Source organism: Elephas maximus, chromosome 13 (genome assembly GCF_024166365.1).
Source record: "Elephas maximus indicus isolate mEleMax1 chromosome 13, mEleMax1 primary haplotype, whole genome shotgun sequence".
Lineage (NCBI taxonomy): Eukaryota > Metazoa > Chordata > Mammalia > Proboscidea > Elephantidae > Elephas > Elephas maximus.
The window spans coordinates 100519764-100543345 of NC_064831.1; the positions used below are offsets into that span (position 1 = coordinate 100519764).

General features: G+C 48.2%; 14 non-coding genes across 14 annotated transcripts; all 14 read left to right on the forward strand.

Moving 5' to 3' along the window:
• Positions 1 to 414: 414 nt before the first annotated feature.
• Positions 415 to 492, forward strand: LOC126057670 (small nucleolar RNA SNORD115). The gene has a single exon (XR_007512745.1). It is a non-coding gene; the product is annotated as a small nucleolar RNA SNORD115 (small nucleolar RNA).
• A 1620-nt stretch (positions 493 to 2112) lies between these two features.
• LOC126057549 (small nucleolar RNA SNORD115) lies at positions 2113 to 2193 on the forward strand. Its single transcript, XR_007512629.1, has one exon. It is a non-coding gene; the product is annotated as a small nucleolar RNA SNORD115 (small nucleolar RNA).
• A 1604-nt stretch (positions 2194 to 3797) lies between these two features.
• Positions 3798 to 3875, forward strand: LOC126057671 (small nucleolar RNA SNORD115). Its single transcript, XR_007512746.1, has one exon. It is a non-coding gene; the product is annotated as a small nucleolar RNA SNORD115 (small nucleolar RNA).
• A 1620-nt stretch (positions 3876 to 5495) lies between these two features.
• Positions 5496 to 5576, forward strand: LOC126057550 (small nucleolar RNA SNORD115). The gene has a single exon (XR_007512630.1). It is a non-coding gene; the product is annotated as a small nucleolar RNA SNORD115 (small nucleolar RNA).
• A 1604-nt stretch (positions 5577 to 7180) lies between these two features.
• On the forward strand, positions 7181 to 7258 carry LOC126057672 (small nucleolar RNA SNORD115). The gene has a single exon (XR_007512747.1). It is a non-coding gene; the product is annotated as a small nucleolar RNA SNORD115 (small nucleolar RNA).
• A 1620-nt stretch (positions 7259 to 8878) lies between these two features.
• On the forward strand, positions 8879 to 8959 carry LOC126057551 (small nucleolar RNA SNORD115). Its single transcript, XR_007512631.1, has one exon. It is a non-coding gene; the product is annotated as a small nucleolar RNA SNORD115 (small nucleolar RNA).
• Positions 8960 to 10563: 1604 nt separating this feature from the next.
• LOC126057674 (small nucleolar RNA SNORD115) lies at positions 10564 to 10641 on the forward strand. Its single transcript, XR_007512748.1, has one exon. It is a non-coding gene; the product is annotated as a small nucleolar RNA SNORD115 (small nucleolar RNA).
• Positions 10642 to 12261: 1620 nt separating this feature from the next.
• On the forward strand, positions 12262 to 12342 carry LOC126057552 (small nucleolar RNA SNORD115). Its single transcript, XR_007512632.1, has one exon. It is a non-coding gene; the product is annotated as a small nucleolar RNA SNORD115 (small nucleolar RNA).
• A 1604-nt stretch (positions 12343 to 13946) lies between these two features.
• On the forward strand, positions 13947 to 14024 carry LOC126057675 (small nucleolar RNA SNORD115). The gene has a single exon (XR_007512749.1). It is a non-coding gene; the product is annotated as a small nucleolar RNA SNORD115 (small nucleolar RNA).
• Positions 14025 to 15644: 1620 nt separating this feature from the next.
• LOC126057553 (small nucleolar RNA SNORD115) lies at positions 15645 to 15725 on the forward strand. The gene has a single exon (XR_007512633.1). It is a non-coding gene; the product is annotated as a small nucleolar RNA SNORD115 (small nucleolar RNA).
• A 1604-nt stretch (positions 15726 to 17329) lies between these two features.
• LOC126057676 (small nucleolar RNA SNORD115) lies at positions 17330 to 17407 on the forward strand. The gene has a single exon (XR_007512750.1). It is a non-coding gene; the product is annotated as a small nucleolar RNA SNORD115 (small nucleolar RNA).
• Positions 17408 to 19027: 1620 nt separating this feature from the next.
• LOC126057554 (small nucleolar RNA SNORD115) lies at positions 19028 to 19108 on the forward strand. The gene has a single exon (XR_007512634.1). It is a non-coding gene; the product is annotated as a small nucleolar RNA SNORD115 (small nucleolar RNA).
• Positions 19109 to 20712: 1604 nt separating this feature from the next.
• Positions 20713 to 20790, forward strand: LOC126057677 (small nucleolar RNA SNORD115). Its single transcript, XR_007512751.1, has one exon. It is a non-coding gene; the product is annotated as a small nucleolar RNA SNORD115 (small nucleolar RNA).
• Positions 20791 to 22410: 1620 nt separating this feature from the next.
• LOC126057555 (small nucleolar RNA SNORD115) lies at positions 22411 to 22491 on the forward strand. Its single transcript, XR_007512635.1, has one exon. It is a non-coding gene; the product is annotated as a small nucleolar RNA SNORD115 (small nucleolar RNA).
• Positions 22492 to 23582: the final 1091 nt, after the last annotated feature.

Here is a 23582-nt window from a genome sequence, read left to right on the forward strand (position 1 = left end):
ACATCAGTCAGGGTTAATCAATTGCAAAGGCTCCTTTTGCCTGCGTGCTCCTGAGAATTTGTACTACATCCAGGCACGAGTCTCACTTTGTGTGAAGGGTCAGCAGTCTCCCCAGTGGGTTGTAAAGGGGTGTCTTGATTTTGTGCATATGTTTGCGACTATCTGGGAGAAAGCATAGCCACAGGGAAGTGAGCTTCTCTCCTGTGATCTTTGTCTTACTGATTTGCCCTTTTCCAAGGGATAGTGAGGTCGATGTCTGTTGTCCTGCTTTCATGGGGGTCAAGCCAACTCCCCTGGAAACTGGAAGACGATGTGTGAATTCTCTCACCCAGTGTCATTCCTCGGTGGAAGGAAGACATTTGTGGTAAGCATCTTCAGGTCTCAGGGGATTTTTCCTGGGGAGAGATATGGCTCGGGTCAATGATGACATAACCTGTCTCGAAGAGAGATGATGACCTAAAAATCGTGCTCAGTGGGTTTATGCTGAGGCCCTGCGAGACACTCCTTTGCCCCGGCCTTATAGATCTTCTTTAGAGCAGACCCCCATTTTCATTCCTTTCACCTGCACCAAGTGACCCAAAACACCTGGGTGGCTGATTTTTGTCAGGCTGATTCCTTGGCTCTTTTCCTCTTTTTGTGTCATTTAGAAAGACCTGCTTCCATGAAACTCACCGTGGCGAGGTCACAAGGTGAGGGAATCACCGTGATTTTCCCTGGCCCCATCTGACACTTGGGCAAGTGAGGATGCAGCCCAAAAGGCAGTAGAGGTTGTTGACAAAGCTGAGGCATGTCCCCTGGTGTTTGCTTGACCTTGCCTGGTTGACTAAGTGGCAGTGATGTGCGTGGATGGATACTTAGGAATCTGAGGATCCTGAAAAATGTGCGCTTGAGTCGTCTCCGATAGCCGGGGTCCAAGTCCGATACGTCCTAGGGAATTGGGAGAAATGCACAACGAGAAGAATGTATTTTCCCAAGATATTTATGGGAGGTGAATGGCTCAGAGCTCTACGGGAGACTGGTCAACTTGCCATATTGAAAGCGTTTGTCAGTTTCAGCTGGCTTCTTAGGATCTGCAGGGCACTTTTCCCAGGAATCTTGAAATTGGATGAGAGATTCCGTAGTCTGATAGCTGGCTCCAGCTTTCAAGTGAAGGTAGCTGCACAGATACCCGCGTAGAAAATCTAAAGTCAGGGTCTATGCCTTGTGTGAGGAGGACACGAGGGTCGTGAGCAGTTTCAGGTTCATGCCACAGGAAGTCATGTTTCCTTGGAGCTGTAGACAGTGAATGCAGGTGTAAATGCTGCCTTGCACGAGTGCAAAGATCACTGTTCCTACACAGTTCATTGGAATCCCGTAGAGTTTCCATAAGACTCCTGCTCTGTTTGTGCCAAGAGATCTTCCGATGGTTGATAAGCAGGAGGAGATATGTTCCCTGTGTTACCGTTCTTTGGGAAAGAGGTGGCCGGGTCTGTGTCTCTGCATGGCACAAGGGTGAAATCAAACTCCGGAAATTCGTAGGAGAAGTTTGGGGCAAATTCTTGGAGTAAGCACTCTTCTGAGTGTCCCACAGCTCGTTTGAAGATCCCCAGTTTGGGGAACCCTTGGGTGTAATTTCCTGAGAGTGCTCGTGCACGGGACAGTGCCTGTGGACACAGATTTGGCTTCCTTGTTACATGGGCCAGGCCTGATCAAAATGAAAAGCCTCTCCTTGCCTGGGACCTCCTGAGTTTCTTTTACTACGGTCTGAGACCTCTATGCCATGTCCTGATCTGGCACATGTCTGCCTTTCTGTCAAGGGTGAGCAGTCTCCCTAACGGGTTAGAAGTGCGTGTCTTGATGTTGTCCATATTTTTGAGCACATGTGGGAAAAACCTTAGCTGTTAGACCATGGATGTCTCTCGTGCGATGTCTGGCTTACTTCTTTGTCCTTCCTAAAAGGATTGCAAGGTCCAGGCCTGTTTTCCCGCTTTCATGAGGGTCAAGCTACTCCCCAGGAACCTGGAAGAGGATGTGCGAACATTCTCATCCTGCATGATTCCGGGCTGGATGGAAGATGTCTGTGGTAAGGAACTTGAGGACTCAGGTGATTTTTCCTGGGGATTGATATGTCTCGGGTCAATGATGACACCTCCACTTCTCTGGAAGAGAAATGATGACATTAAAATCACGCTCAATAGGATCACGCTGAGGCCCAGAGGGAAACTGCTTTTCCCCAATCTTAATGATCTCCTTTAGAATGGAGCCCGTTTTGATTCCTTTTACGTCCAGCACGTGATCGAAAACTCCTCACTGACCGATTTTTGTCAAGCTGATTCCTTGGCTCCTTTCCTCTTTTTCTCTGACTTAGAAAGACCTACTCCCAAGAGATTCACCACAGGAAGAACACAAGGTGAGTGAATGATGGCAGTTTTACCTTGTCCCTGCTGATACTTGGACAAGTGAAAACGGAGCCCAAAAGGCAGTCGGGTTTTGTGGAGAAGCTGAGACGCGTGCCCTGCTTTTAGCTTGACCTGACCGATTGAATAAGTGGCGGTGATATGCACGGGTGGATAGTTAGGAAGCACAGGAACCTGGAAGAATTTCCACTTGAGGAATTTTTGATCATCCGGTGCCCAGCCTGGTATGTCTACGGAATTGAGAGAATGCACAGCGAGACAAATGTGCTTTTCTCATATATTTTCCGCTTGGGAATGGCTAGGAGCTCTACTGGAGAAACCGGACATACTTGCCATAGTCGAAAGCCTGTGTCAGTTGCGACTGGACGATTAGGATCTGCAGGGTATCTTTCCCACAAATCCTGGCATTGGGTGAACAATCGAGTAGTCTGATACCTCACTGTAGCTATCAAGAAAAGGTAGCAGCACAAATATCTGAGTCAAAACACTAAGGTCAGGTTCGATGGCATTTGGTAAACGCGATGCGCGCGTCATGACTAGTTTCAGGTACGTGCCACAGGAAGTCACGATCGGCTAACACTCTAGTCAGGAAATGCAGGCATAACTGCTGCCTTCCGCATGCGGAAAGATCATTTTCTTGACAGTTCTTTGGAATCTCATAGAGATTCTGTAGAACTGCTTTTCTGTATGCCCCACAGGATCCTGTGGTGGTTGATATACAGGAGGAGATGTTCTCCCTCTATAGGGATTATTCGGGCCTGAGGTAGATTGGATTGTGTCTCTACATGGCTCAGTGGTGAAATCAAAGTGTTGAAGGACTGTGGAAATTTCTAGAAGTGTTGGCACAATTCTTGGAAAGGAACTCATTCCCAAATGTCCTTCCAGCTGATTTGAAGATCCCCAGTTACTGGGGACTCTTGGGTGCCGTATCCCGAGAGTCCAACACGTTGGACGGTGCCCCTGGACGCATATTTGGCTGCCTTCAACACATCAGTCAGGGTTAATCAATTGCAAAGGCTCCTTTTGCCTGCGTGCTCCTGAGAATTTGTACTACATCCAGGCACGAGTCTCACTTTGTGTGAAGGGTCAGCAGTCTCCCCAGTGGGTTGTAAAGGGGTGTCTTGATTTTGTGCATATGTTTGCGACTATCTGGGAGAAAGCATAGCCACAGGGAAGTGAGCTTCTCTCCTGTGATCTTTGTCTTACTGATTTGCCCTTTTCCAAGGGATAGTGAGGTCGATGTCTGTTGTCCTGCTTTCATGGGGGTCAAGCCAACTCCCCTGGAAACTGGAAGACGATGTGTGAATTCTCTCACCCAGTGTCATTCCTCGGTGGAAGGAAGACATTTGTGGTAAGCATCTTCAGGTCTCAGGGGATTTTTCCTGGGGAGAGATATGGCTCGGGTCAATGATGACATAACCTGTCTCGAAGAGAGATGATGACCTAAAAATCGTGCTCAGTGGGTTTATGCTGAGGCCCTGCGAGACACTCCTTTGCCCCGGCCTTATAGATCTTCTTTAGAGCAGACCCCCATTTTCATTCCTTTCACCTGCACCAAGTGACCCAAAACACCTGGGTGGCTGATTTTTGTCAGGCTGATTCCTTGGCTCTTTTCCTCTTTTTGTGTCATTTAGAAAGACCTGCTTCCATGAAACTCACCGTGGCGAGGTCACAAGGTGAGGGAATCACCGTGATTTTCCCTGGCCCCATCTGACACTTGGGCAAGTGAGGATGCAGCCCAAAAGGCAGTAGAGGTTGTTGACAAAGCTGAGGCATGTCCCCTGGTGTTTGCTTGACCTTGCCTGGTTGACTAAGTGGCAGTGATGTGCGTGGATGGATACTTAGGAATCTGAGGATCCTGAAAAATGTGCGCTTGAGTCGTCTCCGATAGCCGGGGTCCAAGTCCGATACGTCCTAGGGAATTGGGAGAAATGCACAACGAGAAGAATGTATTTTCCCAAGATATTTATGGGAGGTGAATGGCTCAGAGCTCTACGGGAGACTGGTCAACTTGCCATATTGAAAGCGTTTGTCAGTTTCAGCTGGCTTCTTAGGATCTGCAGGGCACTTTTCCCAGGAATCTTGAAATTGGATGAGAGATTCCGTAGTCTGATAGCTGGCTCCAGCTTTCAAGTGAAGGTAGCTGCACAGATACCCGCGTAGAAAATCTAAAGTCAGGGTCTATGCCTTGTGTGAGGAGGACACGAGGGTCGTGAGCAGTTTCAGGTTCATGCCACAGGAAGTCATGTTTCCTTGGAGCTGTAGACAGTGAATGCAGGTGTAAATGCTGCCTTGCACGAGTGCAAAGATCACTGTTCCTACACAGTTCATTGGAATCCCGTAGAGTTTCCATAAGACTCCTGCTCTGTTTGTGCCAAGAGATCTTCCGATGGTTGATAAGCAGGAGGAGATATGTTCCCTGTGTTACCGTTCTTTGGGAAAGAGGTGGCCGGGTCTGTGTCTCTGCATGGCACAAGGGTGAAATCAAACTCCGGAAATTCGTAGGAGAAGTTTGGGGCAAATTCTTGGAGTAAGCACTCTTCTGAGTGTCCCACAGCTCGTTTGAAGATCCCCAGTTTGGGGAACCCTTGGGTGTAATTTCCTGAGAGTGCTCGTGCACGGGACAGTGCCTGTGGACACAGATTTGGCTTCCTTGTTACATGGGCCAGGCCTGATCAAAATGAAAAGCCTCTCCTTGCCTGGGACCTCCTGAGTTTCTTTTACTACGGTCTGAGACCTCTATGCCATGTCCTGATCTGGCACATGTCTGCCTTTCTGTCAAGGGTGAGCAGTCTCCCTAACGGGTTAGAAGTGCGTGTCTTGATGTTGTCCATATTTTTGAGCACATGTGGGAAAAACCTTAGCTGTTAGACCATGGATGTCTCTCGTGCGATGTCTGGCTTACTTCTTTGTCCTTCCTAAAAGGATTGCAAGGTCCAGGCCTGTTTTCCCGCTTTCATGAGGGTCAAGCTACTCCCCAGGAACCTGGAAGAGGATGTGCGAACATTCTCATCCTGCATGATTCCGGGCTGGATGGAAGATGTCTGTGGTAAGGAACTTGAGGACTCAGGTGATTTTTCCTGGGGATTGATATGTCTCGGGTCAATGATGACACCTCCACTTCTCTGGAAGAGAAATGATGACATTAAAATCACGCTCAATAGGATCACGCTGAGGCCCAGAGGGAAACTGCTTTTCCCCAATCTTAATGATCTCCTTTAGAATGGAGCCCGTTTTGATTCCTTTTACGTCCAGCACGTGATCGAAAACTCCTCACTGACCGATTTTTGTCAAGCTGATTCCTTGGCTCCTTTCCTCTTTTTCTCTGACTTAGAAAGACCTACTCCCAAGAGATTCACCACAGGAAGAACACAAGGTGAGTGAATGATGGCAGTTTTACCTTGTCCCTGCTGATACTTGGACAAGTGAAAACGGAGCCCAAAAGGCAGTCGGGTTTTGTGGAGAAGCTGAGACGCGTGCCCTGCTTTTAGCTTGACCTGACCGATTGAATAAGTGGCGGTGATATGCACGGGTGGATAGTTAGGAAGCACAGGAACCTGGAAGAATTTCCACTTGAGGAATTTTTGATCATCCGGTGCCCAGCCTGGTATGTCTACGGAATTGAGAGAATGCACAGCGAGACAAATGTGCTTTTCTCATATATTTTCCGCTTGGGAATGGCTAGGAGCTCTACTGGAGAAACCGGACATACTTGCCATAGTCGAAAGCCTGTGTCAGTTGCGACTGGACGATTAGGATCTGCAGGGTATCTTTCCCACAAATCCTGGCACTGGGTGAACAATCGAGTAGTCTGATACCTCACTGTAGCTATCAAGAAAAGGTAGCAGCACAAATATCTGAGTCAAAACACTAAGGTCAGGTTCGATGGCATTTGGTAAACGCGATGCGCGCGTCATGACTAGTTTCAGGTACGTGCCACAGGAAGTCACGATCGGCTAACACTCTAGTCAGGAAATGCAGGCATAACTGCTGCCTTCCGCATGCGGAAAGATCATTTTCTTGACAGTTCTTTGGAATCTCATAGAGATTCTGTAGAACTGCTTTTCTGTATGCCCCACAGGATCCTGTGGTGGTTGATATACAGGAGGAGATGTTCTCCCTCTATAGGGATTATTCGGGCCTGAGGTAGATTGGATTGTGTCTCTACATGGCTCAGTGGTGAAATCAAAGTGTTGAAGGACTGTGGAAATTTCTAGAAGTGTTGGCACAATTCTTGGAAAGGAACTCATTCCCAAATGTCCTTCCAGCTGATTTGAAGATCCCCAGTTACTGGGGACTCTTGGGTGCCGTATCCCGAGAGTCCAACACGTTGGACGGTGCCCCTGGACGCATATTTGGCTGCCTTCAACACATCAGTCAGGGTTAATCAATTGCAAAGGCTCCTTTTGCCTGCGTGCTCCTGAGAATTTGTACTACATCCAGGCACGAGTCTCACTTTGTGTGAAGGGTCAGCAGTCTCCCCAGTGGGTTGTAAAGGGGTGTCTTGATTTTGTGCATATGTTTGCGACTATCTGGGAGAAAGCATAGCCACAGGGAAGTGAGCTTCTCTCCTGTGATCTTTGTCTTACTGATTTGCCCTTTTCCAAGGGATAGTGAGGTCGATGTCTGTTGTCCTGCTTTCATGGGGGTCAAGCCAACTCCCCTGGAAACTGGAAGACGATGTGTGAATTCTCTCACCCAGTGTCATTCCTCGGTGGAAGGAAGACATTTGTGGTAAGCATCTTCAGGTCTCAGGGGATTTTTCCTGGGGAGAGATATGGCTCGGGTCAATGATGACATAACCTGTCTCGAAGAGAGATGATGACCTAAAAATCGTGCTCAGTGGGTTTATGCTGAGGCCCTGCGAGACACTCCTTTGCCCCGGCCTTATAGATCTTCTTTAGAGCAGACCCCCATTTTCATTCCTTTCACCTGCACCAAGTGACCCAAAACACCTGGGTGGCTGATTTTTGTCAGGCTGATTCCTTGGCTCTTTTCCTCTTTTTGTGTCATTTAGAAAGACCTGCTTCCATGAAACTCACCGTGGCGAGGTCACAAGGTGAGGGAATCACCGTGATTTTCCCTGGCCCCATCTGACACTTGGGCAAGTGAGGATGCAGCCCAAAAGGCAGTAGAGGTTGTTGACAAAGCTGAGGCATGTCCCCTGGTGTTTGCTTGACCTTGCCTGGTTGACTAAGTGGCAGTGATGTGCGTGGATGGATACTTAGGAATCTGAGGATCCTGAAAAATGTGCGCTTGAGTCGTCTCCGATAGCCGGGGTCCAAGTCCGATACGTCCTAGGGAATTGGGAGAAATGCACAACGAGAAGAATGTATTTTCCCAAGATATTTATGGGAGGTGAATGGCTCAGAGCTCTACGGGAGACTGGTCAACTTGCCATATTGAAAGCGTTTGTCAGTTTCAGCTGGCTTCTTAGGATCTGCAGGGCACTTTTCCCAGGAATCTTGAAATTGGATGAGAGATTCCGTAGTCTGATAGCTGGCTCCAGCTTTCAAGTGAAGGTAGCTGCACAGATACCCGCGTAGAAAATCTAAAGTCAGGGTCTATGCCTTGTGTGAGGAGGACACGAGGGTCGTGAGCAGTTTCAGGTTCATGCCACAGGAAGTCATGTTTCCTTGGAGCTGTAGACAGTGAATGCAGGTGTAAATGCTGCCTTGCACGAGTGCAAAGATCACTGTTCCTACACAGTTCATTGGAATCCCGTAGAGTTTCCATAAGACTCCTGCTCTGTTTGTGCCAAGAGATCTTCCGATGGTTGATAAGCAGGAGGAGATATGTTCCCTGTGTTACCGTTCTTTGGGAAAGAGGTGGCCGGGTCTGTGTCTCTGCATGGCACAAGGGTGAAATCAAACTCCGGAAATTCGTAGGAGAAGTTTGGGGCAAATTCTTGGAGTAAGCACTCTTCTGAGTGTCCCACAGCTCGTTTGAAGATCCCCAGTTTGGGGAACCCTTGGGTGTAATTTCCTGAGAGTGCTCGTGCACGGGACAGTGCCTGTGGACACAGATTTGGCTTCCTTGTTACATGGGCCAGGCCTGATCAAAATGAAAAGCCTCTCCTTGCCTGGGACCTCCTGAGTTTCTTTTACTACGGTCTGAGACCTCTATGCCATGTCCTGATCTGGCACATGTCTGCCTTTCTGTCAAGGGTGAGCAGTCTCCCTAACGGGTTAGAAGTGCGTGTCTTGATGTTGTCCATATTTTTGAGCACATGTGGGAAAAACCTTAGCTGTTAGACCATGGATGTCTCTCGTGCGATGTCTGGCTTACTTCTTTGTCCTTCCTAAAAGGATTGCAAGGTCCAGGCCTGTTTTCCCGCTTTCATGAGGGTCAAGCTACTCCCCAGGAACCTGGAAGAGGATGTGCGAACATTCTCATCCTGCATGATTCCGGGCTGGATGGAAGATGTCTGTGGTAAGGAACTTGAGGACTCAGGTGATTTTTCCTGGGGATTGATATGTCTCGGGTCAATGATGACACCTCCACTTCTCTGGAAGAGAAATGATGACATTAAAATCACGCTCAATAGGATCACGCTGAGGCCCAGAGGGAAACTGCTTTTCCCCAATCTTAATGATCTCCTTTAGAATGGAGCCCGTTTTGATTCCTTTTACGTCCAGCACGTGATCGAAAACTCCTCACTGACCGATTTTTGTCAAGCTGATTCCTTGGCTCCTTTCCTCTTTTTCTCTGACTTAGAAAGACCTACTCCCAAGAGATTCACCACAGGAAGAACACAAGGTGAGTGAATGATGGCAGTTTTACCTTGTCCCTGCTGATACTTGGACAAGTGAAAACGGAGCCCAAAAGGCAGTCGGGTTTTGTGGAGAAGCTGAGACGCGTGCCCTGCTTTTAGCTTGACCTGACCGATTGAATAAGTGGCGGTGATATGCACGGGTGGATAGTTAGGAAGCACAGGAACCTGGAAGAATTTCCACTTGAGGAATTTTTGATCATCCGGTGCCCAGCCTGGTATGTCTACGGAATTGAGAGAATGCACAGCGAGACAAATGTGCTTTTCTCATATATTTTCCGCTTGGGAATGGCTAGGAGCTCTACTGGAGAAACCGGACATACTTGCCATAGTCGAAAGCCTGTGTCAGTTGCGACTGGACGATTAGGATCTGCAGGGTATCTTTCCCACAAATCCTGGCATTGGGTGAACAATCGAGTAGTCTGATACCTCACTGTAGCTATCAAGAAAAGGTAGCAGCACAAATATCTGAGTCAAAACACTAAGGTCAGGTTCGATGGCATTTGGTAAACGCGATGCGCGCGTCATGACTAGTTTCAGGTACGTGCCACAGGAAGTCACGATCGGCTAACACTCTAGTCAGGAAATGCAGGCATAACTGCTGCCTTCCGCATGCGGAAAGATCATTTTCTTGACAGTTCTTTGGAATCTCATAGAGATTCTGTAGAACTGCTTTTCTGTATGCCCCACAGGATCCTGTGGTGGTTGATATACAGGAGGAGATGTTCTCCCTCTATAGGGATTATTCGGGCCTGAGGTAGATTGGATTGTGTCTCTACATGGCTCAGTGGTGAAATCAAAGTGTTGAAGGACTGTGGAAATTTCTAGAAGTGTTGGCACAATTCTTGGAAAGGAACTCATTCCCAAATGTCCTTCCAGCTGATTTGAAGATCCCCAGTTACTGGGGACTCTTGGGTGCCGTATCCCGAGAGTCCAACACGTTGGACGGTGCCCCTGGACGCATATTTGGCTGCCTTCAACACATCAGTCAGGGTTAATCAATTGCAAAGGCTCCTTTTGCCTGCGTGCTCCTGAGAATTTGTACTACATCCAGGCACGAGTCTCACTTTGTGTGAAGGGTCAGCAGTCTCCCCAGTGGGTTGTAAAGGGGTGTCTTGATTTTGTGCATATGTTTGCGACTATCTGGGAGAAAGCATAGCCACAGGGAAGTGAGCTTCTCTCCTGTGATCTTTGTCTTACTGATTTGCCCTTTTCCAAGGGATAGTGAGGTCGATGTCTGTTGTCCTGCTTTCATGGGGGTCAAGCCAACTCCCCTGGAAACTGGAAGACGATGTGTGAATTCTCTCACCCAGTGTCATTCCTCGGTGGAAGGAAGACATTTGTGGTAAGCATCTTCAGGTCTCAGGGGATTTTTCCTGGGGAGAGATATGGCTCGGGTCAATGATGACATAACCTGTCTCGAAGAGAGATGATGACCTAAAAATCGTGCTCAGTGGGTTTATGCTGAGGCCCTGCGAGACACTCCTTTGCCCCGGCCTTATAGATCTTCTTTAGAGCAGACCCCCATTTTCATTCCTTTCACCTGCACCAAGTGACCCAAAACACCTGGGTGGCTGATTTTTGTCAGGCTGATTCCTTGGCTCTTTTCCTCTTTTTGTGTCATTTAGAAAGACCTGCTTCCATGAAACTCACCGTGGCGAGGTCACAAGGTGAGGGAATCACCGTGATTTTCCCTGGCCCCATCTGACACTTGGGCAAGTGAGGATGCAGCCCAAAAGGCAGTAGAGGTTGTTGACAAAGCTGAGGCATGTCCCCTGGTGTTTGCTTGACCTTGCCTGGTTGACTAAGTGGCAGTGATGTGCGTGGATGGATACTTAGGAATCTGAGGATCCTGAAAAATGTGCGCTTGAGTCGTCTCCGATAGCCGGGGTCCAAGTCCGATACGTCCTAGGGAATTGGGAGAAATGCACAACGAGAAGAATGTATTTTCCCAAGATATTTATGGGAGGTGAATGGCTCAGAGCTCTACGGGAGACTGGTCAACTTGCCATATTGAAAGCGTTTGTCAGTTTCAGCTGGCTTCTTAGGATCTGCAGGGCACTTTTCCCAGGAATCTTGAAATTGGATGAGAGATTCCGTAGTCTGATAGCTGGCTCCAGCTTTCAAGTGAAGGTAGCTGCACAGATACCCGCGTAGAAAATCTAAAGTCAGGGTCTATGCCTTGTGTGAGGAGGACACGAGGGTCGTGAGCAGTTTCAGGTTCATGCCACAGGAAGTCATGTTTCCTTGGAGCTGTAGACAGTGAATGCAGGTGTAAATGCTGCCTTGCACGAGTGCAAAGATCACTGTTCCTACACAGTTCATTGGAATCCCGTAGAGTTTCCATAAGACTCCTGCTCTGTTTGTGCCAAGAGATCTTCCGATGGTTGATAAGCAGGAGGAGATATGTTCCCTGTGTTACCGTTCTTTGGGAAAGAGGTGGCCGGGTCTGTGTCTCTGCATGGCACAAGGGTGAAATCAAACTCCGGAAATTCGTAGGAGAAGTTTGGGGCAAATTCTTGGAGTAAGCACTCTTCTGAGTGTCCCACAGCTCGTTTGAAGATCCCCAGTTTGGGGAACCCTTGGGTGTAATTTCCTGAGAGTGCTCGTGCACGGGACAGTGCCTGTGGACACAGATTTGGCTTCCTTGTTACATGGGCCAGGCCTGATCAAAATGAAAAGCCTCTCCTTGCCTGGGACCTCCTGAGTTTCTTTTACTACGGTCTGAGACCTCTATGCCATGTCCTGATCTGGCACATGTCTGCCTTTCTGTCAAGGGTGAGCAGTCTCCCTAACGGGTTAGAAGTGCGTGTCTTGATGTTGTCCATATTTTTGAGCACATGTGGGAAAAACCTTAGCTGTTAGACCATGGATGTCTCTCGTGCGATGTCTGGCTTACTTCTTTGTCCTTCCTAAAAGGATTGCAAGGTCCAGGCCTGTTTTCCCGCTTTCATGAGGGTCAAGCTACTCCCCAGGAACCTGGAAGAGGATGTGCGAACATTCTCATCCTGCATGATTCCGGGCTGGATGGAAGATGTCTGTGGTAAGGAACTTGAGGACTCAGGTGATTTTTCCTGGGGATTGATATGTCTCGGGTCAATGATGACACCTCCACTTCTCTGGAAGAGAAATGATGACATTAAAATCACGCTCAATAGGATCACGCTGAGGCCCAGAGGGAAACTGCTTTTCCCCAATCTTAATGATCTCCTTTAGAATGGAGCCCGTTTTGATTCCTTTTACGTCCAGCACGTGATCGAAAACTCCTCACTGACCGATTTTTGTCAAGCTGATTCCTTGGCTCCTTTCCTCTTTTTCTCTGACTTAGAAAGACCTACTCCCAAGAGATTCACCACAGGAAGAACACAAGGTGAGTGAATGATGGCAGTTTTACCTTGTCCCTGCTGATACTTGGACAAGTGAAAACGGAGCCCAAAAGGCAGTCGGGTTTTGTGGAGAAGCTGAGACGCGTGCCCTGCTTTTAGCTTGACCTGACCGATTGAATAAGTGGCGGTGATATGCACGGGTGGATAGTTAGGAAGCACAGGAACCTGGAAGAATTTCCACTTGAGGAATTTTTGATCATCCGGTGCCCAGCCTGGTATGTCTACGGAATTGAGAGAATGCACAGCGAGACAAATGTGCTTTTCTCATATATTTTCCGCTTGGGAATGGCTAGGAGCTCTACTGGAGAAACCGGACATACTTGCCATAGTCGAAAGCCTGTGTCAGTTGCGACTGGACGATTAGGATCTGCAGGGTATCTTTCCCACAAATCCTGGCATTGGGTGAACAATCGAGTAGTCTGATACCTCACTGTAGCTATCAAGAAAAGGTAGCAGCACAAATATCTGAGTCAAAACACTAAGGTCAGGTTCGATGGCATTTGGTAAACGCGATGCGCGCGTCATGACTAGTTTCAGGTACGTGCCACAGGAAGTCACGATCGGCTAACACTCTAGTCAGGAAATGCAGGCATAACTGCTGCCTTCCGCATGCGGAAAGATCATTTTCTTGACAGTTCTTTGGAATCTCATAGAGATTCTGTAGAACTGCTTTTCTGTATGCCCCACAGGATCCTGTGGTGGTTGATATACAGGAGGAGATGTTCTCCCTCTATAGGGATTATTCGGGCCTGAGGTAGATTGGATTGTGTCTCTACATGGCTCAGTGGTGAAATCAAAGTGTTGAAGGACTGTGGAAATTTCTAGAAGTGTTGGCACAATTCTTGGAAAGGAACTCATTCCCAAATGTCCTTCCAGCTGATTTGAAGATCCCCAGTTACTGGGGACTCTTGGGTGCCGTATCCCGAGAGTCCAACACGTTGGACGGTGCCCCTGGACGCATATTTGGCTGCCTTCAACACATCAGTCAGGGTTAATCAATTGCAAAGGCTCCTTTTGCCTGCGTGCTCCTGAGAATTTGTACTACATCCAGGCACGAGTCTCACTTTGTGTGAAGGGTCAGCAGTCTCCCCAGTGGGTTGTAAAGGGGTGTCTTGATTTTGTGCATATGTTTGCGACTATCTGGGAGAAAGCATAGCCACAGGGAAGTGAGCTTCTCTCCTGTGATCTTTGTCTTACTGATTTGCCCTTTTCCAAGGGATAGTGAGGTCGATGTCTGTTGTCCTGCTTTCATGGGGGTCAAGCCAACTCCCCTGGAAACTGGAAGACGATGTGTGAATTCTCTCACCCAGTGTCATTCCTCGGTGGAAGGAAGACATTTGTGGTAAGCATCTTCAGGTCTCAGGGGATTTTTCCTGGGGAGAGATATGGCTCGGGTCAATGATGACATAACCTGTCTCGAAGAGAGATGATGACCTAAAAATCGTGCTCAGTGGGTTTATGCTGAGGCCCTGCGAGACACTCCTTTGCCCCGGCCTTATAGATCTTCTTTAGAGCAGACCCCCATTTTCATTCCTTTCACCTGCACCAAGTGACCCAAAACACCTGGGTGGCTGATTTTTGTCAGGCTGATTCCTTGGCTCTTTTCCTCTTTTTGTGTCATTTAGAAAGACCTGCTTCCATGAAACTCACCGTGGCGAGGTCACAAGGTGAGGGAATCACCGTGATTTTCCCTGGCCCCATCTGACACTTGGGCAAGTGAGGATGCAGCCCAAAAGGCAGTAGAGGTTGTTGACAAAGCTGAGGCATGTCCCCTGGTGTTTGCTTGACCTTGCCTGGTTGACTAAGTGGCAGTGATGTGCGTGGATGGATACTTAGGAATCTGAGGATCCTGAAAAATGTGCGCTTGAGTCGTCTCCGATAGCCGGGGTCCAAGTCCGATACGTCCTAGGGAATTGGGAGAAATGCACAACGAGAAGAATGTATTTTCCCAAGATATTTATGGGAGGTGAATGGCTCAGAGCTCTACGGGAGACTGGTCAACTTGCCATATTGAAAGCGTTTGTCAGTTTCAGCTGGCTTCTTAGGATCTGCAGGGCACTTTTCCCAGGAATCTTGAAATTGGATGAGAGATTCCGTAGTCTGATAGCTGGCTCCAGCTTTCAAGTGAAGGTAGCTGCACAGATACCCGCGTAGAAAATCTAAAGTCAGGGTCTATGCCTTGTGTGAGGAGGACACGAGGGTCGTGAGCAGTTTCAGGTTCATGCCACAGGAAGTCATGTTTCCTTGGAGCTGTAGACAGTGAATGCAGGTGTAAATGCTGCCTTGCACGAGTGCAAAGATCACTGTTCCTACACAGTTCATTGGAATCCCGTAGAGTTTCCATAAGACTCCTGCTCTGTTTGTGCCAAGAGATCTTCCGATGGTTGATAAGCAGGAGGAGATATGTTCCCTGTGTTACCGTTCTTTGGGAAAGAGGTGGCCGGGTCTGTGTCTCTGCATGGCACAAGGGTGAAATCAAACTCCGGAAATTCGTAGGAGAAGTTTGGGGCAAATTCTTGGAGTAAGCACTCTTCTGAGTGTCCCACAGCTCGTTTGAAGATCCCCAGTTTGGGGAACCCTTGGGTGTAATTTCCTGAGAGTGCTCGTGCACGGGACAGTGCCTGTGGACACAGATTTGGCTTCCTTGTTACATGGGCCAGGCCTGATCAAAATGAAAAGCCTCTCCTTGCCTGGGACCTCCTGAGTTTCTTTTACTACGGTCTGAGACCTCTATGCCATGTCCTGATCTGGCACATGTCTGCCTTTCTGTCAAGGGTGAGCAGTCTCCCTAACGGGTTAGAAGTGCGTGTCTTGATGTTGTCCATATTTTTGAGCACATGTGGGAAAAACCTTAGCTGTTAGACCATGGATGTCTCTCGTGCGATGTCTGGCTTACTTCTTTGTCCTTCCTAAAAGGATTGCAAGGTCCAGGCCTGTTTTCCCGCTTTCATGAGGGTCAAGCTACTCCCCAGGAACCTGGAAGAGGATGTGCGAACATTCTCATCCTGCATGATTCCGGGCTGGATGGAAGATGTCTGTGGTAAGGAACTTGAGGACTCAGGTGATTTTTCCTGGGGATTGATATGTCTCGGGTCAATGATGACACCTCCACTTCTCTGGAAGAGAAATGATGACATTAAAATCACGCTCAATAGGATCACGCTGAGGCCCAGAGGGAAACTGCTTTTCCCCAATCTTAATGATCTCCTTTAGAATGGAGCCCGTTTTGATTCCTTTTACGTCCAGCACGTGATCGAAAACTCCTCACTGACCGATTTTTGTCAAGCTGATTCCTTGGCTCCTTTCCTCTTTTTCTCTGACTTAGAAAGACCTACTCCCAAGAGATTCACCACAGGAAGAACACAAGGTGAGTGAATGATGGCAGTTTTACCTTGTCCCTGCTGATACTTGGACAAGTGAAAACGGAGCCCAAAAGGCAGTCGGGTTTTGTGGAGAAGCTGAGACGCGTGCCCTGCTTTTAGCTTGACCTGACCGATTGAATAAGTGGCGGTGATATGCACGGGTGGATAGTTAGGAAGCACAGGAACCTGGAAGAATTTCCACTTGAGGAATTTTTGATCATCCGGTGCCCAGCCTGGTATGTCTACGGAATTGAGAGAATGCACAGCGAGACAAATGTGCTTTTCTCATATATTTTCCGCTTGGGAATGGCTAGGAGCTCTACTGGAGAAACCGGACATACTTGCCATAGTCGAAAGCCTGTGTCAGTTGCGACTGGACGATTAGGATCTGCAGGGTATCTTTCCCACAAATCCTGGCATTGGGTGAACAATCGAGTAGTCTGATACCTCACTGTAGCTATCAAGAAAAGGTAGCAGCACAAATATCTGAGTCAAAACACTAAGGTCAGGTTCGATGGCATTTGGTAAACGCGATGCGCGCGTCATGACTAGTTTCAGGTACGTGCCACAGGAAGTCACGATCGGCTAACACTCTAGTCAGGAAATGCAGGCATAACTGCTGCCTTCCGCATGCGGAAAGATCATTTTCTTGACAGTTCTTTGGAATCTCATAGAGATTCTGTAGAACTGCTTTTCTGTATGCCCCACAGGATCCTGTGGTGGTTGATATACAGGAGGAGATGTTCTCCCTCTATAGGGATTATTCGGGCCTGAGGTAGATTGGATTGTGTCTCTACATGGCTCAGTGGTGAAATCAAAGTGTTGAAGGACTGTGGAAATTTCTAGAAGTGTTGGCACAATTCTTGGAAAGGAACTCATTCCCAAATGTCCTTCCAGCTGATTTGAAGATCCCCAGTTACTGGGGACTCTTGGGTGCCGTATCCCGAGAGTCCAACACGTTGGACGGTGCCCCTGGACGCATATTTGGCTGCCTTCAACACATCAGTCAGGGTTAATCAATTGCAAAGGCTCCTTTTGCCTGCGTGCTCCTGAGAATTTGTACTACATCCAGGCACGAGTCTCACTTTGTGTGAAGGGTCAGCAGTCTCCCCAGTGGGTTGTAAAGGGGTGTCTTGATTTTGTGCATATGTTTGCGACTATCTGGGGGAAAGCATAGCCACAGGGAAGTGAGCTTCTCTCCTGTGATCTTTGTCTTACTGATTTGCCCTTTTCCAAGGGATAGTGAGGTCGATGTCTGTTGTCCTGCTTTCATGGGGGTCAAGCCAACTCCCCTGGAAACTGGAAGACGATGTGTGAATTCTCTCACCCAGTGTCATTCCTCGGTGGAAGGAAGACATTTGTGGTAACCATCTTCAGGTCTCAGGGGATTTTTCCTGGGGAGAGATATGGCTCGGGTCAATGATGACATAACCTGTCTCGAAGAGAGATGATGACCTAAAAATCGTGCTCAGTGGGTTTATGCTGAGGCCCTGCGAGACACTCCTTTGCCCCGGCCTTATAGATCTTCTTTAGAGCAGACCCCCATTTTCATTCCTTTCACCTGCACCAAGTGACCCAAAACACCTGGGTGGCTGATTTTTGTCAGGCTGATTCCTTGGCTCTTTTCCTCTTTTTGTGTCATTTAGAAAGACCTGCTTCCATGAAACTCACCGTGGCGAGGTCACAAGGTGAGGGAATCACCGTGATTTTCCCTGGCCCCATCTGACACTTGGGCAAGTGAGGATGCAGCCCAAAAGGCAGTAGAGGTTGTTGACAAAGCTGAGGCATGTCCCCTGGTGTTTGCTTGACCTTGCCTGGTTGACTAAGTGGCAGTGATGTGCGTGGATGGATACTTAGGAATCTGAGGATCCTGAAAAATGTGCGCTTGAGTCGTCTCCGATAGCCGGGGTCCAAGTCCGATACGTCCTAGGGAATTGGGAGAAATGCACAACGAGAAGAATGTATTTTCCCAAGATATTTATGGGAGGTGAATGGCTCAGAGCTCTACGGGAGACTGGTCAACTTGCCATATTGAAAGCGTTTGTCAGTTTCAGCTGGCTTCTTAGGATCTGCAGGGCACTTTTCCCAGGAATCTTGAAATTGGATGAGAGATTCCGTAGTCTGATAGCTGGCTCCAGCTTTCAAGTGAAGGTAGCTGCACAGATACCCGCGTAGAAAATCTAAAGTCAGGGTCTATGCCTTGTGTGAGGAGGACACGAGGGTCGTGAGCAGTTTCAGGTTCATGCCACAGGAAGTCATGTTTCCTTGGAGCTGTAGACAGTGAATGCAGGTGTAAATGCTGCCTTGCACGAGTGCAAAGATCACTGTTCCTACACAGTTCATTGGAATCCCGTAGAGTTTCCATAAGACTCCTGCTCTGTTTGTGCCAAGAGATCTTCCGATGGTTGATAAGCAGGAGGAGATATGTTCCCTGTGTTACCGTTCTTTGGGAAAGAGGTGGCCGGGTCTGTGTCTCTGCATGGCACAAGGGTGAAATCAAACTCCGGAAATTCGTAGGAGAAGTTTGGGGCAAATTCTTGGAGTAAGCACTCTTCTGAGTGTCCCACAGCTCGTTTGAAGATCCCCAGTTTGGGGAACCCTTGGGTGTAATTTCCTGAGAGTGCTCGTGCACGGGACAGTGCCTGTGGACACAGATTTGGCTTCCTTGTTACATGGGCCAGGCCTGATCAAAATGAAAAGCCTCTCCTTGCCTGGGACCTCCTGAGTTTCTTTTACTACGGTCTGAGACCTCTATGCCATGTCCTGATCTGGCACATGTCTGCCTTTCTGTCAAGGGTGAGCAGTCTCCCTAACGGGTTAGAAGTGCGTGTCTTGATGTTGTCCATATTTTTGAGCACATGTGGGAAAAACCTTAGCTGTTAGACCATGGATGTCTCTCGTGCGATGTCTGGCTTACTTCTTTGTCCTTCCTAAAAGGATTGCAAGGTCCAGGCCTGTTTTCCCGCTTTCATGAGGGTCAAGCTACTCCCCAGGAACCTGGAAGAGGATGTGCGAACATTCTCATCCTGCATGATTCCGGGCTGGATGGAAGATGTCTGTGGTAAGGAACTTGAGGACTCAGGTGATTTTTCCTGGGGATTGATATGTCTCGGGTCAATGATGACACCTCCACTTCTCTGGAAGAGAAATGATGACATTAAAATCACGCTCAATAGGATCACGCTGAGGCCCAGAGGGAAACTGCTTTTCCCCAATCTTAATGATCTCCTTTAGAATGGAGCCCGTTTTGATTCCTTTTACGTCCAGCACGTGATCGAAAACTCCTCACTGACCGATTTTTGTCAAGCTGATTCCTTGGCTCCTTTCCTCTTTTTCTCTGACTTAGAAAGACCTACTCCCAAGAGATTCACCACAGGAAGAACACAAGGTGAGTGAATGATGGCAGTTTTACCTTGTCCCTGCTGATACTTGGACAAGTGAAAACGGAGCCCAAAAGGCAGTCGGGTTTTGTGGAGAAGCTGAGACGCGTGCCCTGCTTTTAGCTTGACCTGACCGATTGAATAAGTGGCGGTGATATGCACGGGTGGATAGTTAGGAAGCACAGGAACCTGGAAGAATTTCCACTTGAGGAATTTTTGATCATCCGGTGCCCAGCCTGGTATGTCTACGGAATTGAGAGAATGCACAGCGAGACAAATGTGCTTTTCTCATATATTTTCCGCTTGGGAATGGCTAGGAGCTCTACTGGAGAAACCGGACATACTTGCCATAGTCGAAAGCCTGTGTCAGTTGCGACTGGACGATTAGGATCTGCAGGGTATCTTTCCCACAAATCCTGGCATTGGGTGAACAATCGAGTAGTCTGATACCTCACTGTAGCTATCAAGAAAAGGTAGCAGCACAAATATCTGAGTCAAAACACTAAGGTCAGGTTCGATGGCATTTGGTAAACGCGATGCGCGCGTCATGACTAGTTTCAGGTACGTGCCACAGGAAGTCACGATCGGCTAACACTCTAGTCAGGAAATGCAGGCATAACTGCTGCCTTCCGCATGCGGAAAGATCATTTTCTTGACAGTTCTTTGGAATCTCATAGAGATTCTGTAGAACTGCTTTTCTGTATGCCCCACAGGATCCTGTGGTGGTTGATATACAGGAGGAGATGTTCTCCCTCTATAGGGATTATTCGGGCCTGAGGTAGATTGGATTGTGTCTCTACATGGCTCAGTGGTGAAATCAAAGTGTTGAAGGACTGTGGAAATTTCTAGAAGTGTTGGCACAATTCTTGGAAAGGAACTCATTCCCAAATGTCCTTCCAGCTGATTTGAAGATCCCCAGTTACTGGGGACTCTTGGGTGCCGTATCCCGAGAGTCCAACACGTTGGACGGTGCCCCTGGACGCATATTTGGCTGCCTTCAACACATCAGTCAGGGTTAATCAATTGCAAAGGCTCCTTTTGCCTGCGTGCTCCTGAGAATTTGTACTACATCCAGGCACGAGTCTCACTTTGTGTGAAGGGTCAGCAGTCTCCCCAGTGGGTTGTAAAGGGGTGTCTTGATTTTGTGCATATGTTTGCGACTATCTGGGAGAAAGCATAGCCACAGGGAAGTGAGCTTCTCTCCTGTGATCTTTGTCTTACTGATTTGCCCTTTTCCAAGGGATAGTGAGGTCGATGTCTGTTGTCCTGCTTTCATGGGGGTCAAGCCAACTCCCCTGGAAACTGGAAGACGATGTGTGAATTCTCTCACCCAGTGTCATTCCTCGGTGGAAGGAAGACATTTGTGGTAAGCATCTTCAGGTCTCAGGGGATTTTTCCTGGGGAGAGATATGGCTCGGGTCAATGATGACATAACCTGTCTCGAAGAGAGATGATGACCTAAAAATCGTGCTCAGTGGGTTTATGCTGAGGCCCTGCGAGACACTCCTTTGCCCCGGCCTTATAGATCTTCTTTAGAGCAGACCCCCATTTTCATTCCTTTCACCTGCACCAAGTGACCCAAAACACCTGGGTGGCTGATTTTTGTCAGGCTGATTCCTTGGCTCTTTTCCTCTTTTTGTGTCATTTAGAAAGACCTGCTTCCATGAAACTCACCGTGGCGAGGTCACAAGGTGAGGGAATCACCGTGATTTTCCCTGGCCCCATCTGACACTTGGGCAAGTGAGGATGCAGCCCAAAAGGCAGTAGAGGTTGTTGACAAAGCTGAGGCATGTCCCCTGGTGTTTGCTTGACCTTGCCTGGTTGACTAAGTGGCAGTGATGTGCGTGGATGGATACTTAGGAATCTGAGGATCCTGAAAAATGTGCGCTTGAGTCGTCTCCGATAGCCGGGGTCCAAGTCCGATACGTCCTAGGGAATTGGAAGAAATGCACAACGAGAAGAATGTATTTTCCCAAGATATTTATGGGAGGTGAATGGCTCAGAGCTCTACGGGAGACTGGTCAACTTGCCATATTGAAAGCGTTTGTCAGTTTCAGCTGGCTTCTTAGGATCTGCAGGGCACTTTTCCCAGGAATCTTGAAATTGGATGAGAGATTCCGTAGTCTGATAGCTGGCTCCAGCTTTCAAGTGAAGGTAGCTGCACAGATACCCGCGTAGAAAATCTAAAGTCAGGGTCTATGCCTTGTGTGAGGAGGACACGAGGGTCGTGAGCAGTTTCAGGTTCATGCCACAGGAAGTCATGTTTCCTTGGAGCTGTAGACAGTGAATGCAGGTGTAAATGCTGCCTTGCACGAGTGCAAAGATCACTGTTCCTACACAGTTCATTGGAATCCCGTAGAGTTTCCATAAGACTCCTGCTCTGTTTGTGCCAAGAGATCTTCCGATGGTTGATAAGCAGGAGGAGATATGTTCCCTGTGTTACCGTTCTTTGGGAAAGAGGTGGCCGGGTCTGTGTCTCTGCATGGCACAAGGGTGAAATCAAACTCCGGAAATTCGTAGGAGAAGTTTGGGGCAAATTCTTGGAGTAAGCACTCTTCTGAGTGTCCCACAGCTCGTTTGAAGATCCCCAGTTTGGGGAACCCTTGGGTGTAATTTCCTGAGAGTGCTCGTGCACGGGACAGTGCCTGTGGACACAGATTTGGCTTCCTTGTTACATGGGCCAGGCCTGATCAAAATGAAAAGCCTCTCCTTGCCTGGGACCTCCTGAGTTTCTTTTACTACGGTCTGAGACCTCTATGCCATGTCCTGATCTGGCACATGTCTGCCTTTCTGTCAAGGGTGAGCAGTCTCCCTAACGGGTTAGAAGTGCGTGTCTTGATGTTGTCCATATTTTTGAGCACATGTGGGAAAAACCTTAGCTGTTAGACCATGGATGTCTCTCGTGCGATGTCTGGCTTACTTCTTTGTCCTTCCTAAAAGGATTGCAAGGTCCAGGCCTGTTTTCCCGCTTTCATGAGGGTCAAGCTACTCCCCAGGAACCTGGAAGAGGATGTGCGAACATTCTCATCCTGCATGATTCCGGGCTGGATGGAAGATGTCTGTGGTAAGGAACTTGAGGACTCAGGTGATTTTTCCTGGGGATTGATATGTCTCGGGTCAATGATGACACCTCCACTTCTCTGGAAGAGAAATGATGACATTAAAATCACGCTCAATAGGATCACGCTGAGGCCCAGAGGGAAACTGCTTTTCCCCAATCTTAATGATCTCCTTTAGAATGGAGCCCGTTTTGATTCCTTTTACGTCCAGCACGTGATCGAAAACTCCTCACTGACCGATTTTTGTCAAGCTGATTCCTTGGCTCCTTTCCTCTTTTTCTCTGACTTAGAAAGACCTACTCCCAAGAGATTCACCACAGGAAGAACACAAGGTGAGTGAATGATGGCAGTTTTACCTTGTCCCTGCTGATACTTGGACAAGTGAAAACGGAGCCCAAAAGGCAGTCGGGTTTTGTGGAGAAGCTGAGACGCGTGCCCTGCTTTTAGCTTGACCTGACCGATTGAATAAGTGGCGGTGATATGCACGGGTGGATAGTTAGGAAGCACAGGAACCTGGAAGAATTTCCACTTGAGGAATTTTTGATCATCCGGTGCCCAGCCTGGTATGTCTACGGAATTGAGAGAATGCACAGCGAGACAAATGTGCTTTTCTCATATATTTTCCGCTTGGGAATGGCTAGGAGCTCTACTGGAGAAACCGGACATACTTGCCATAGTCGAAAGCCTGTGTCAGTTGCGACTGGACGATTAGGATCTGCAGGGTATCTTTCCCACAAATCCTGGCATTGGGTGAACAATCGAGTAGTCTGATACCTCACTGTAGCTATCAAGAAAAGGTAGCAGCACAAATATCTGAGTCAAAACACTAAGGTCAGGTTCGATGGCATTTGGTAAACGCGATGCGCGCGTCATGACTAGTTTCAGGTACGTGCCACAGGAAGTCACGATCGGCTAACACTCTAGTCAGGAAATGCAGGCATAACTGCTGCCTTCCGCATGCGGAAAGATCATTTTCTTGACAGTTCTTTGGAATCTCATAGAGATTCTGTAGAACTGCTTTTCTGTATGCCCCACAGGATCCTGTGGTGGTTGATATACAGGAGGAGATGTTCTCCCTCTATAGGGATTATTCGGGCCTGAGGTAGATTGGATTGTGTCTCTACATGGCTCAGTGGTGAAATCAAAGTGTTGAAGGACTGTGGAAATTTCTAGAAGTGTTGGCACAATTCTTGGAAAGGAACTCATTCCCAAATGTCCTTCCAGCTG